The sequence below is a fragment of the Rhinopithecus roxellana genome, chromosome 1, assembly GCF_007565055.1.
Source record: "Rhinopithecus roxellana isolate Shanxi Qingling chromosome 1, ASM756505v1, whole genome shotgun sequence".
Classification (NCBI taxonomy): Eukaryota; Metazoa; Chordata; class Mammalia; order Primates; family Cercopithecidae; genus Rhinopithecus; species Rhinopithecus roxellana.
The window spans coordinates 3,841,322-3,857,566 of NC_044549.1; the positions used below are offsets into that span (position 1 = coordinate 3,841,322).

At 33.9% G+C, this 16,245-nt stretch overlaps 1 protein-coding gene across 1 annotated transcript in view; it reads right to left on the reverse strand.

Moving 5' to 3' along the window:
- The window catches only part of ROBO1 (roundabout guidance receptor 1), a 1,191,260-nt gene that overhangs the window by 847,729 nt on the left and 327,286 nt on the right, over window positions 1-16,245 (reverse strand). The window lies entirely within an intron of this gene.

Here is a 16,245-nt window from a genome sequence, read left to right on the forward strand (position 1 = left end):
GTCATCTTTTGAACAGGCAAGCAGCAACACATTCCCCTCCCCACTGGTTTAAAGTGCAATAAACTTTTAGTTTATTGTATGTCATGAAAGTATGTCATGAAAAGGTTTCTGATCATCTAGACTAAGTTTATCTCACCACCCCATCTCTCATTACCTGCACTTGCACCACTCACTGTCACTTACCTGTCACAGCAAACTATTTGTACTTTCCTAAATACATCATCATCTTGCATAAGCTTCATCCTGTCTGGAATAAGCTTTTGCTCATAATTTATGTAGCTGATTTTACACTCATATATCACAGCCAACTCGAATAAGATGGCAAATGCTAGACAACTCTCACTTTAACCCCTGATCTATTTGCCTTCTGTAGCTGTCCCTTGCAAGAACCGGGATAGTCCTTGTCCTCAAACAAGTTCCCCTTGTTTATATGTGTGTTCCCTACATGCACTTCTTTGTTCCCCTTGTTTATATGTGTGTTCCCTACATGCACTTCTTTGTTCTGGTGACAATTTCAGTTGTCTGCGTGTGTGCTTCTCCCTTGCACCACAGATACTGTAGGACTAAATTTTCTATCCTTAGAACCAAATACAAAATAGAGGCACATTTGTTTTGGTTGTTAAATGACACAGAACTGGGCAAAGGCAAGATGACAGAATACAGACACTGTTTGGGGAACAGAAGAGAGAACCAAAAAGGCCTTAAAGTAATGAGAAAAAATGGTTGGTGGAAATAAGGGAGTCATGTGGAGAGCTTCGAATGCCATCAGATGGATTTAGATCTCTATTCTATTTTCATAGACATGCAAGCAAATATTTTCAACAGATGAATGACCCAGTGTGTGATTTGAAACCATATATAAAAAACATTAATATCAAGTTAAAGTTTGACATAGAGAGCAACTCATATCACATTTAACAAAAGTCATGCTTATATTTTATTGTTATCCAAAAAACATACATGCTAAATGGAAGTCTTGTTAATTATGATTGTTATTGTTCATAATAAAAATGCTAAGGCTGAGTTTCAAGAGAGTATAAACACATTTAGAGTATATTACATTTATTAGTAACAGAGAGCTTCAACCATATTTTAAGAGAAAACTGTTAGCAATAACACTTAACATAGTAAAATGGTATTCAATGGGTCTTGACAATTATAACTTCACATAGATTCCTAAATAATAGATCAGTGAATTTTTGTTTCTTAGGTATTGAACACTAAGCCACATTCTGTCCTTTATTCTGATGTATCATGTATGCTTGTCTGTGTCTGTGTGATTTCAAACTATGTATTTCTCTATGGTGGCCCTATTAGCATTTCTTGCTGTCATGGGCAATCAGTTTTAAAGTAAATAACTTAGTATTTGTTTTGCAATATCTTTTGGTGATTCTGTTCCATTGGATAGAACATGGAGCTTGAATAGATCTGTTTTATACATTTTTACAGCAAGAAAATAGAATATGAGCATATGAAAAATTCATCATGACTCTCCTTAGTCCTTCAAATAACTTCATCTTGAATTTCTATCCTCAGAAAAAGCAACTGGTCATCTTAGATATAATGATATGACTCAGGGGCACGTCCACAAACAGTGTGTCAAAGGAAAAAAATGAATCTCATTTTCTAGAGTCTGCAGAATGTTAGTGTAAGGAAAGGTTAAAAGAAAACTGAAATGATTTAGAAGTCATAGTAGGTAGGACAGTCTAAAGGCATGAATCTGTGCTCCAGAGATTACTTCAGAATTGATTGACCTTATAACCACAACATAAAATGATTTTGTATTCAACGTAGCAGTAGTTCTCTAAATTAATCTGCTATAGGTATATCAGAATTTGATTTAAACAAGTATACTGATCTCAGTGACTAGAGAGGCTGACTTCTAAGAACGTAAGAGGACCAATTTTTCCAAAAAAGAAAAAAACGTAAAAGAATATAATCTCTCAGCTCCTCAGTTCTTATTTTTGATTTTGCCCAAATAAATAAATAATAAAATTCACAGAAGACTGCCTTAAATGTAAGCAATCTGTCCTTAACTATATATTCAAGATGACATCCTTGGATCAAGTCAAACTATTATGTTATTCATGTATGATTCTTTTGGTCTCTCATAGATTTTTTTCCCCTGAATTGTGTTTTGGTGGAATATTATCAGCCTGTATTGAGTAGAGATATGAAAAAACTCATCTATAATATATCACTGCACTTATTGTGGATATAATATAAAAACATAGTGCCATGTATTTCAGAATTTCTTTTTATGAGGATTTTTTTGGTGGAAATTACTCAGACATTTCTGTGATATCCATTTTCCGTTTATTTCATAGATTTAGGGATTAATGTGACTATCTTATTTTCCTTTATACATTACTATAAGATTACTAAGAAATGGAAGTTAGATTTTGGAAGGCATTCTGGTGACTCCATCTGAATCCCTTTGCCTCAGATGCATCCATACTCTAGTGACAGAGAGGGTTGTGGTTGCGGAAGTCTCACTTCTGTTGTCTCTGAAAATTACCCTTCACAGAATAGAAGGTGCCTCAATAGGCCACCAACCACGAACGACTGCTTAAGGAGATACAAAAGAATCACCTCCTTTCCTCATGGTGGAACCAACTTTTGATACAAATCAGCTTCAGAACTTTCAGTAACACCAGACTGAAGGGAACATTCAAGGGGAGACCTCCTCACTCTTGCTTAGAATTATTTCCTGAACCATCCTACTTCTCAGCATGTATCATCGAAACATTTGTTCTAAAGGAAAATATGCAGGGTACTTTTTATTGTAGACAAGTTTTGATTGCAAGGTAAAGAAGGCCTATGGAGATACTCGAAACTCATCTGAATACCTGGAATAATAATCCTGTCCTAAGAATTTGAAACAGACATTCTATTAAGTTCAGAGGTCTTTGTCATTAGATGAAAATCATGCTTTCACATTTCTTAGAATCTTATCAAATTCAAATGTCTTTAGAGTTAGACATTTCCATCTCTGTACATACGTATATTTTAAAAGGAAAAGAAGTGCAAAGTGATCCAACCAGGTGATCACTGGAGTAGGATACCAATATTTCTGTGACTAGAGGAGAAAAATGATGTACCTTAAAACCAGAGGTTTAAGCCACATGAAAAATGAAAGCAACCATTGGATAAGCCTTGAACTTTGAGATATAACAACTTCAGAACTGTCGCAAGAATTAACTCAGAGCTCCAGCTGAAATATTCGGTCCTTTAGAACCCCAATTAATGGGGATTGTAGTTGTTTATTGGTGAATTAACTATCTCGGTTAAATGGCTTGACTTCATTAACTTGAGATTCATCTTTCAACATCCAAAATATTTAGAATTACATATAAACCATTATAGATTTTGCGTCTCAACAGTGGCAGTCATACCTCTCAGGGATAGGTGCTCCTTGAAGATTTTGCTTTATAGAAATATATTAAATAATACCTAAATGAATTGGGAAATAGAGCCCTTTTTGTTAAAACAACAACAATTACAATGATATCTCAACAAATGAATTTAAGATTCAATACAGTATCAATGAAAACCCCGTAAGTTTTCCATTAAACTTGACAACCGTATTCTAAAATCCACATGGACAAATGGATAAGAATAGTACAAGGTGAATCATTTATTCTATCAAATATAAAAAGGTATTTCATCGTAGAACAATTTGCATAATTTATTAATGATACAGAAAAACTGACTTATAGAATGAGGTAGAGCACACAGGGGAAAAAACGAAGCATATATGGAATCTTGACAGCGGGCATTACAGGTCAGCAAAGGAAAAGACTGACTTTCCATTAACTGGAGACAGAAAAACTGGAAGTGGACATGAAAAGAAAAAAAAAAAGAATTCTAAATTTATACCAGCCACAAAAATTTATTTCACAGATTAACAATTTTGTTACAAATCTAAAAGAAGATCATTCAGAATATCTTTATCACCTTGAAATGAGCTTTTTAGAGCAAACCTCACAGTTACAAACTACAAAATTTATTGTTAATTTCAATGATACTGAGAATTTCTTTTCATGAAAACATATCTTTGAAAGAAGGAAAACAGAAATCATGAACTGAGAGAAGACATTACAGGCAATAAATTAACGCTAATGCTATATAAAGAACTCCCAATGTAAAAGAAAATAGCAAACAAAATGGGTTTTTTGAACGGGCAAAAGTTATAAACAGACATTTAATTTAAAAAAACCCAAAAGGGCTCCAATGATGGTAAGAGCAGTAAATGAAATACACAATAAAACTATAATAGGATAGTATTTCAGATTGACCAGATTGGCAAAAAATGTAAAAGCCAGTTAATATTCAAGTGTTTGCAAGGATACTGAGAAGCTGACATTTCCTCTTCTGCTAGTAAGAGTGTAAATTTAAACAACAACTTTAGAAAACATTTCTTCATTGCATATGGAATCGAACATTCATACACCCTACAACCAAGCAATTCTACTCCTAGATTTCTATCCTGAAGAATCTCTTGGACTTGAACACTGGTAGATAAATACATTACAAATTCAAGAAGCTTGGTCTAAACTTTATTTTCTTGAAATAATGGCAAATAAAATACACATGAATAGTAAGATGGATATATAAAATGTAGTATTTTCAGTTGACAACACAACAATGACAAAATTTATATAATGCTCTATGCATTAACATAAATAAATATCACTAATGTTGAAAGGAAGAAGTTATGGAAGAACATATACAAAGATTCCTTTCATGTTAGGTTCTACAACTGATAACAATGCAAATATATTAAAGCTACAGGGAAAGGGAGGAGAGAGGTTAATACAATAAAAGTGATGAGATTAAGATGGCAGGGGTGAATGAGGAAGATGTTATCCAAGAAGAGTTGCAAGCAGAAGTTGGATCCTAAATCACTGGTAATCTTTGTTCTTTTATACATTAGTTGATAAAGTTTATTAGTGTCCATTTTATGATAATCAGTCCAATTGTATCCTCTTTGTCTCATTCCAGTTGTCTGCATACACATAAATATCCATCTTACCTAGCTACTTCAGGTTTTAACAACCATTCATATTTTTGGGGGTCATAACATATATATTTGTGTACATCATATCCACATCAATGCATATATTACTGAATATATACAGGTATGTATATATCCAGGCTCATTATTTAACTCCAGACTGAACATTTAAAGTTTTTACTTTATAAAAATAAAGTTGTTGAAAACTACAACAATGGATCACACCAATGATCATGTTCATCATTAGGATATCATGAGTAGAACTATATACGTAGTAATGTTCACAGATTTTATTACATTTCTGTTTTATTTTTTATTTTTTGTAAACAATACAGAGGTTGTTTTTTGGCATTTTGTTTTATTGAGACAGGGTCTTGCTCTGTCATCCAGGCTAGAGTATAGTGGTGTGATCACGGCTCACCGCAGCCTCAAATTTCTGGGCTCAAGCCATCGTATCTCACCCTCCGAGTAGCTGGGACTGCAGGTGCACACCATCAGGCCTGGCAAATTTTTTAACTTTTTCATAAACACAGGGTTTCCCTCTGTCATCCAGGTTGGTCTCAAACTCCTGGCTTCAAGCAATCCCCTTGCCTCAGCCTCCCCTTGTTCTAAGATTACAGACATGAGCCACTGTGCCCAGCCCAGAAATTGTTTTCCCTCTTAATACTTTTGCGTTTCCCCTATTACAACAAGCATATAAATATTCATTTTGCTTCTTATATTACCATTTGTATCCCTTTAATTTATACAAACCTTTAGTCAAAATAAGTGGCAAATTCAAACTTTTACTTCTGTGGGTAACATCAAAAGTAAATTATTCAAATCCCCAGATCCTCTAAAATTTTATTTATCATAAATCAAATTATAGGAGTCTATAATTGCAAATCATCTTTCCTAAAATAAATGTCTGAAAGGTTATTATGCAACATGTTTTGTATAATAATATTTCAGTACATTATCTGAGGGCACTTGACTTTGTCACCATATGCGTTATCGCTATTTTTTAGTGTTTTGAAATAAATAAGATCACGGTGCAATTAGTGTTGCTTATAATAGATATGTACAAAACTTAATTAAAATATGATAAATGGAGAATTTTTCCCACTAAGCTGTCACATTATTTTGGGGGAACATCTGTTTATTTTTAAACCATGTTTTACATCTTGTTCTTGATGCGCATGCTAATGATATTATTACGATATACCTCAGTGCACTTCTAAAAGATCAGAAGTGGGTATGAAATGATATATTTGGGACCATGTCAGTATCTTTGACATTATGTTCTACTCTCTTAGTCTTGTCTTCTTCGTTTAAGAGTAAAAATCCAACACTTTCTTTATATCTGTTCTACATTTCAAAAAACGTTTTAAAATGCACACTTTGTTTATTTTCTTTTATTTTATTTTTGAGACAGAGCCTTCCTCTGTCACCTAGGCTGGAGTGCAGTGGCACCGCCTTGGCTCACTGCGACCTCCACCTCCCAGGTTCAAACAATTCTCCTGCCTCAGCCTCCCACATAGCTGGGATTACAGGCGCACGCCACCATGCTCAGCTAATTTTTGTATTTTTTTTAGTAGAGACAGGGTTTCACCATGTTGACCAGTCTGTTCTCAAACTCCTGATCTTATGATCCATCCACCTCGGCCTCCCAAAGTGATGGGATTACAGGCATGAGTCACCGCACCCGGCCCAAAATGTAAACTTTAAATCAACAGAAAAATATATTTAATTTGATAACATACTTCATAACTTCAAATTCTATTACAATAAGTCTAATATGATTCCATAATGACAAGCTGATTGGAGGCAAATAGCAACTCTTAGGTACCCTGATCTGTTGAGCTGGCCTTCATGACAGGAGGTAAGAGGAAAAGTCAATTGGAAATGGAAATGTGGAATCCTAAAAATGTATCTCATGCATTAACTGTTTAACTATAGAAGAGGATAAAATGCATATTAAGCCAGCCCAAGGGAAAAAGAAATATAAGGAATTCTGACTATAAATTTAAATTTTGTGAGCAATATAACATATATACAAAACAAAGTTAAATACACAAAACTGAACAAATGATTGTAGCTTAAATAGCTAATTAAACTAAATTTTAATTAGTGAATTTAAAAAATCTTAGTGATCTTTCATTTTAACAGGAAGAAATACAGTCTAGAACAAGAGTTGAAGTTTGCAGTTTAATAGTAACACACACAGACAATTTTTTTTTTTTTTTTTTTTGAGACTGAGTCTCGCTCTGTTGCCAAGGCTGGAGTGCAGTGGTGCAACCTCGGCTCACTGCAACCTATGCCCTTCAGGTTCAAGAGATTTTGGCTAATTTTTGTATTTTTACTAGAGAAGGGGTTTCACCATGTTGGCCAGGCTGGTCTCGAACTCCTGACCTCAGGTGATCTGCCTGCCTCAGCCTCCCAAAGTACTAGGATTACAGGTGTGAGCCACCACACCTGGTCCTAACACAGACAGACGTGCTTGCTTCTAAAAAGAAAGACAAGAGGTAAGATACAAGCAATAACATGACAAATGTGAGGCTCACTGAAGAAACCGACACTGTATGGTCTGGACCACAGAGAGAGGTGAGGGATAGTAATGAAAGGTCTCCCCCACAGCACTTGTTTTAAGTGGTTCCATAGGACAAATTCAACAGAAGCAAGGAATTTTAACACAACAAATGTCCGAAAATGGAATGGATCATGAGATCTTCACCAATTAATATTTAGCTTCTACCTGAACGAAACAAGTGGTGTTCAAAAAAGGATTCAAGTGCTAAATAGAGATTTAACAAAACAAACTCTTCGCCTTCCTTCAGACTTTAAACTCTTTGCTTTATATCTTAGATTGTTACATCATGATTATAAAATCTAGGTAATTAAAGAGTTTAAAAATTAAATTGATTTGACTACAGCACGAATTAATTTGAACCTAGTGATTATACAGTATTTGAGGATTATAAATATAAAAGTGTCAAAACTAGTGTTAAACAAACAAAAACCAGTCCATAAGTGTACTAATGTTATGGATACACTAGGTAGAGTTGTTCATTTTTCTATTCCTAACGAATATGTAGTATTAATTATAATGTCTGAATTAGAAGAGACACAGCCTGTTAAGCTGTTTCTACTTCTGTTAATTGTAAAAGAATTTACTTGGGTGGTGGGGTTAGCCTACCCATCTATTACTGATGCTACTGTTACTAGTACTACCCCTAATAACTCACTTCTACTACTGCTACTGCTCCAACTACCCACTATTGTTGTTACTAATAATACTAACACTGCTAAGAAATAACATTTACTGAGTTGTTATAATGTAACCTGTTAGTACTCTTTTTGGTATATTATATAAGTTGAGAAATTTATCCCTTAAGCAACCTTACAAATAATAGGAGGTGCTATTATTAGCTCAATCTTAAAGATAACTGTATTGTGGCAAATTTAGGTTGATAAATTTGCTCAAGATCATGCAGGTGTAAAGTGGCAGGGCCAGCATTTCATATCAGGCAATGATTTCAAACTTTGTGATCTTATCATGGTATGCTCTAGTCAAGGAAAAGTTCCAAATGTATTCCAATAGAGGCATAATTTCTAAACACAAAAGCAATATTCATTTATAGCAAGAAGTTTTATCTAAACATAGCACATAATTCTAATCACATCTTTACACTATTCTTAAATGTAAACTCAGTCTCTTGGGTAATTCTATTCATTTATCTTTCTTATGTTTTGTAAGGGTCCTCTGTAAAACCTGATATTTTTATAGCATTAGTACTTATTATTAATTGGCAGTTTATTTGTTGATAATGTCTGCTATTTGTCCTCCATTATACTGAAGTATTCTTGCCTATGATAGGGTAATCCCTGCATGCCACCTCAGAACCCAAGTTTATATTTCTGGAGAGGGTAGCTTTCCTTCCCATGATATAAGCTTGATGTCATTTAAATAAAAAAGTTGGTATATATAGAGACCTTTTTCTTCTTTTAGTAATATCAAGAAGAAAGATTAATAATTTAAAATATTTGTCATTATTATCATATAATTAAGCAAGTTAAAATGGAATAGATTTCATAAGTGTCAACATGTTGCAGCCTGAGAAATTATGTCATTGTAAAATAAATTCTGCTTGAGTGAATTACCCATCATTAACTACGTTCATTGATATCTCCATTATTGGTTGTTTTCACATATTTGTATCCAAGCCTTTGAAGGGATGGTAATTTCTACCTCCAAGATTCAGTAATTGGCCAGACATGGTGGCTCATGCCTGCAATCCCAGTACTTTGAGAGACTGAAGGAGGAGGAACGCTTGAGACAAGAAGTTTGAGACCAACCAGGCACCACAGGGAGATCCCTGTCTCTACAGAATTTAAAAAAAAAAAAAAAATCAACTTTAGCAGGGTGTGGTGCTATGCATCTGTAATCCCAGATACTCAGGAAGATGAAGTGGGAGGCTTGCTTGAAGCCAAAGTCGTTGAGGCGTTAGTGATCCATGATCAGGCCACTACACTCCAGCCTGGGCCACAGAACACACTCCATCACAAAAGAAGAAGAAGAAAAAAAAAAAACACTCAGTAATATATGTGCAGGGAGCTCCTCAGGTACAATAAAATAGCAAAACTCCTGCATTTCCTCAAATATTTTATGATATGGAAAAAAATACCAAAATGAGTTCTCTGATTTATAAAATAATTTGGTAGAAGAACATTCATTTCACTCGGGGAACAAAAATAAAGTTGACTAAATACTAATTCAGGAACAGGAGCTTATTAAAAAAGAATATATTTATAGATGTGCTCTGATGAGAAAATAAAAACGACCCTGTGTACATTTTGAATATTCTCAGTAAAAGGGAAAAATCAGATAAATGAATACATTAATGATTTACAGAAATCTTCAAACAGATTAGTTTCTTAAATCAAGGTGTTCTACAGTGTCTTCATAAATATTTATAAAATCTACTTAAAATATTTGAGTTTTTTTTTTTTCTGGAAGGAGTCAATAAAAGGAAAGTCATGTTATAGTTTGATGATAAATACCTAAATAGTTAACACATTTAGCCTATAAACTATGGTTTTAAAAAAGGAAAGTTTAAAAAAAAATGTTTATGGTGCCAATAGATGTAAGCTCTTCATTAACAGCACACAGATATGTGACAGCCATAGTGTGTCAGGTACTAAACAGCCATGTCATCTTCACAACGATCACATAGAATGTAATTATCATCCTTGTTGTACATATGAGGAACTTAGGCAGAGACAGGTTAAGAAACATAGCCAAGATTGACTTCAACATCTGGGCTGTGAATAGACCCCTAAAGTAGATGATTCTATAGTTTTCCCCTTAAATTTCTTTGCAGGGAGGCAAACATTTTGTATTTCAAGATTCAGCTTATGATCCAGTTCTTAGCAATGGATTTGTCACTAGTTACTGGAAAAAAAATGAAAAAAAAAGAAAAGACTGGGGTAAGGATAGGCATATGATTCAGTACAGACCAACCTAAGCTAATCTAATTTTAGAGACTTTTACTGATACTGATGAAAGAGTCAAATTCCTTTTACTGAGTCTTTGAAGAGAAGTGACTGTAAACCCAGGGAGAATGTGCCTGAGAAGAGAACCGGCAGACATAGACAGGGGGTTGGGGAGAAGGAGGGAGGGATGAAGGGAGAAAGGAAGGAAGAGAAAGAAAAAAGAGAAAGTAAGAAAAAAAATAATAATAATTCTGAGACGTGAAGACAAGTTATCTGAATATATCCAGTCTGAATAAATAAATACCCAGAGACTTTTCAGTTATATGAATAATGTATTAGTTTTATGAAAAATGAGATAGATTTATGTTACACACAAATAGAATTCATCAGTGAATTAATTTGTTTAGGATACAAAACTAAATAGAGCACTTTGATGGCTGATTTAACAGAGATTTTCATATTGATGTTTCTGTTACGAAAATGCTATTCTTAATCTCTTTCATATAGTGGCATTTTATAAAATTTACATAAGAAAGATGAAGAACTAAAAATGCCTGAAAAACTACAGTTTTGAATAATTTATTATATTCTTTAACACTCCAACATTCTATAATACTCTGAATTTCATTTTTTGACAACTAAATGATAAAACTATGTCCAATGATTATCAGGAAGTACTTTTTGACATTGCAGTAAAGGGAAATGAAAATAGTAATTATTCAATTCTGATTGTATTTCAGACACTATGCTAGGTTTTTTGTATAAATTAACTTGTATTTTCTATTAATCATTTGTTTCAGATTATTTTCCATTAGATATATTAAGTTTCTTCCAACATTATTAAAGTCGTGAATTCTAAGTGTGTATTTTCTCCTTTCTTTTTATTTTTCAATTCTGGTCTTTTTAGATTATTACCATACATTATATGACATATTTTACCATAGATTTAAAATGAATAGCAGACATTTGAAAAATTGTAAGATGTGTATAGTATCTAAATATAGAATTTTCATTAAAATAAAGAGTTTTCATTAAAATCGTAATATATTTACAATCATTTTAAATGCTGGAAACTTCACACAAAAATGTGCAAAGATCATTAATAAGTAGCTTGACTTACAGAAATTAAGTTCAAATGAATAATAGCTACATGAAGAGATGCTTAAGGTCTCCAGCAATCAGGTAATTGTGGATTTGAACAAGAGATACTACTTAACCATCTGAATGGTGAACTTGAAAAGATGGAAGAGCCTTACCACCTATAGGTGAGGTATAGGCTGACTAGAACTCTCAGGCACTGTTAATAGGAGTGTAGACTGGTAAAGCTATTATATAAAGCACTCTGGTAATATTACGTGAAATTAATTATGCACATGCTTTAAATCTAGCTTTTACCAGAGAAAAACTCTTACATCAATTTGTAAAACGAAATGTGTGGTAATATTCACTGCAACTGTGTTCAGTTAGTGGATTGATTGGATGATCTATGTGTTCAAACCAGGGAAGTGAATAATTAAAATATGGCGAAGGTTACTATCAACCAACCAGTCAGTCTATGGTATTTTGTTGTAGCATCTCAGACTGACTAAGACAGGGCATTAGAGCGAGTACCTGCAGGAGGTGTAAAGGAAACATACAGAAAGGGGAAAATAAGTAAATTGAGAGAGAGATCTTGCTGTAAGCAATGATATTGGCTTACATTTAACAGAGGAATATGCTTAACACAACTTTCTGCTGTTAGGTCAGTCCAGAAAAAACAATTTGTTAAGCAATAAAATGATTGGGTGTTCAATTCCACATCATGCTATTATTATTCACTTATTTACCAGTTTCTAATTCCTTATTCCTTATGAAATTTTGTTATTTTACGACTCATAAACTTCTTTACAATTCTTCTGCTTTTTCTCATTTTCGGGAACATTGTACATGTCCCAGTTACCACTGTCTTTAATGACATAAATATCTCCAAATCCACCTTTGTCTCCCTCCAATTTATTTTCCGCAACTGCATTCAGATTAGTTTGTCAAATAAAGACTATAATCATCTCACTAGACATATCTTTAATGTTTTCCCACTGCTGTTAAAGAAATACAAAGTTTTTTACTTTTTTAATACCCCACATGGGGCCCATCAACCCTTGTATCTTCATACCACACCACTCATACCCACTTTCAGCTCTTTCTTCCCCCATCTGGACCATCACTTTTTGAGAGAAGCTTTCTCTTATTTCCTAGAATGTGCCATGTCTCCATATTGCATACTCTCAGGGCATTATATATCACCCTCTAATAGAACGTATATTGGACTTTCAATTTTACGTATGTTTCATAACTGATTACCATGCACGTCACCATTAAATCTAAACTCCACAAAGACATGAGTTGTGTCTGCTTGTTGCTGATTTTCTCACTGTACTTGGTTCACAGTAGGTATTAAATAGGAATGACTGAACTAGTCAATTACCTAAATTAAAAACAAAAGCACTTAGTCTAATATTTCTAAATTGGTATATTAATAGGCATGTAGATTTTATATAACTGAAAAGTTTTATATAGAATGCAACTTAGGGCTTTCAGACTAAGCAACACCTGTGCCATCAAATGCAAAAGACCATTTAGCATAGCCAAATAGGACATTATTGGTCACCATGATTAACTGAAAAACCAAAACCCTTCTTCCATTTTCCTTATATAAGTTAATAGAGGATAAATAGAGAGTGATGCTTGTTAAACAGTGGCTTTTAGACCACATAATTTTTCAGTATTATAAAAATGAAGATGTCTGGGACTTAACTCTGACAAATGAAGACAAAATCCTAGGAGTTATAGCTCTAACTTATGGATTTTCACAAAGCCTCACTTATCCATACTAAGATTAAAAGTTGCTGAAGAAGAGTAGGTTGGGCAGTCACAAGGTAGAGAGCCAGGAACTCTGCTAAAATTAGTAGCTTTGGAGAGTTGTTCATAATTCTAACTGAATGTAGGTGTCAGTAAAGGCTCACATCAAAAACAGAGTGCTGAGCACTTGGGAAAATGAGACGCAGTTTGACTAGAATAAATCACAGCATGAGACCTCAGACAGTCAAAGGGCCAGACCAGAATTGGAAACTTGGAAAAAACACTAAGCAAGCATGAGACAAGGTAGCTGTCCAAGAGACTGCACCGAATCTCACTCATTAGTTCATTGTCCTGTAACGGGCAAAGTCACGGGAGAAGAAGGCTCTGACAACATTCACAATGAAAGATTGATTTTGCAGTAAATGTTGATTCCAGGTGCTGAGCCTCTTCTAGACCTTTCTGTTGCGATAAGAACTCCTCCTCATACTTGTTCAGCCTAAGCAAATAAAGAGGAGTGGGTTACTGAAGTCAGATATGAGTTTGTAAAGAAAGACTACTCTTATCTATAGGCTAACCGGCTTCTCAAAAATTAGGTATTTCGGTGAGGAGTGTTCTATTTTTTTTTTTTTTTCCAAAACATTACCCAGAGCTTGCCACAGAGAGTTCATGGATTTAAGACATACTGGAAAAAAAATTTGAAATGATTTCATTACATGAAGAAAAAAATAGGCATTGCAGCGTGCTGTTAATCAAGAAATACATGCTGCAAGTGTTCATTTTCTATGTCTCTGTCAAGGCTTGTTTCCTTTACTCAAGTTATACTATTATACTATTTTTAAATGAGCGCTCATTCAGTTACTCTACTTCATGTTAACATGGGACACTTACTACACGTGACATGAGCATTGATTTACAGACATAAACTGAAGAAAAACATAAAAATGCAAGCGTCAGACACACAGAAGCAATTTATTTATCCTGCCTTTCAATTGACAGACCGGCTTCAAATTTCTAGTGATGTGTTTTAGCATGAGTTAAAGAGATGTCATTCAATAGTAAAGAAAGAATAAAAAGTGAGGCCAAAAATAGTGATAAGAAACTAAAATCTCTTAAAAACTAGTGCCCGATAAAATTTCAAAGTACCTGTGTGCATACTTTGTTCTTAAACTATAATTTTCCTTTCACTTATTCAATTCTCTTTTCTTGTTTCAGATTCATATTATTTTACATCCATGCATCTCATCAAGTTTTACATTTGTTTCTTCAGAATCAGTTGAAAATCTTTGACTAAAACACATACTCACGGCCAGATTGCTCTGACAGGGTATTGGAAATGAGTTAAAACACAGAATTTGTTACCTAACAAATGGAAGATCAGTGTAGACCTTCTTTCTGCTCAGAGTATTTAGCTGGCTGAATAGACCCCTGAAGGCAAAGTCAGCAAAACTAGTTTTCAAAGGTTGGCAAGAGTTTCTTAGGGAACATTCTAAGTACCTTACTTCGTAAGAGAGCTTACAGTTTAATATGCTCACTCTGAATATCTGTTCTTATTACCTAATTGGTTGAAGTTATTAAAAAACTTCTCAGCGACTTTAGTTTCAATTCACACCTTGTAAAAAAAGGTTAAAATATGCACACAGAAGACTCTTGTAACAGAAAGAGCAGTGTTGCTCTTTGGAATGACACATTATAACACAAAAAGGAGGGCCTGAAGCTAGACTATGAGATTTAACACTTAGCTCTGTGGAAGGGGTGAAACGCAACATTTAACATCAATCTTTAGTCTTTGGTTAATACAGCTCATTATGGAGCAGACGGCTTAAATGTTTTGCCATTTCCTGCCTATTTTTTATAGGACAAGAAATTAGCCTCTTTTTTATTAAAAAAAAAAAAGAAGAAGAAGTTAAATGTCATAATTGTGAGGTGTGTAATTTTTAAGAAGAGATACTAAAAGTAATTTTGGATTCACTTTAAAAGTTTCTAAAATTCAGGTGAAATATTTCAGTAATGAAGTGTTTAAAGGAGACATTTAAATACTCACCTATAATTCCTTCATGTGTGCCTATTATGATTACCTCAGTTGTAATGCTCTGAGTCATTTTCTGCATTTTGATTGTAGATACAGGGAAGAACTATTTGATTCATGGGTTGTTTAGATTAAACCTCCAAAGTCTATGCATAGAGATGCATGCACTGGCTGTTTCTTCATGCCCTCCACATATTTTTTGAAGTAGTTAGTCCTATACTGCACTTCTCTGCTATGAAGTCTAAGAGGTAACAACTGATAAGTTTTAATTATTAAAAAAGATCAAGTATTGAGCATGGCCCATATATAGCTTTAAGAATGATTACCGAATACGAAACATGACACTCTGGAAAATGTCCAGAGACTGCATGTAACTAAGCTTCCATCTATAGAATAGAAATAAACAAACCCAAGGAGCTCTACATTTGCCTTTCTGTCTTTTCTACATATACTGTGGGTACCATCTGTGGAGCAACTCTGGTTGGTATTAAGCTTCTCATGCCTCAAGCTGCTTTTGGTGTTCATGCTCAAGCATTACTTAAGTACATGCTGAAATCTTCCTGACCATACGTGTTAGTCTGATTCTCTTGATATAATGCCCTTCATTTCTACCACCTTCATTAAAATGAGTAATTTTAATTAGAAGTTCAAATATCTAATGGAAAAGTAAGATGGCCTTGCAAATTAACACAATCTGTCAAGAATTTGGTCCTTTATAACAGTTTAATCAAAAGATTTTTGGTGATGAAATCTTAAGCATTTCTCAGAAGCTGTTAGATCAATATGTTCACCTAACATCAAGCCTAACTCACATCAATGAAAACATCACAATATTACTGAGAATCAAGAAAGTTACTATTTTACTCAAATATAAAGAGTATCAAATAAAAGT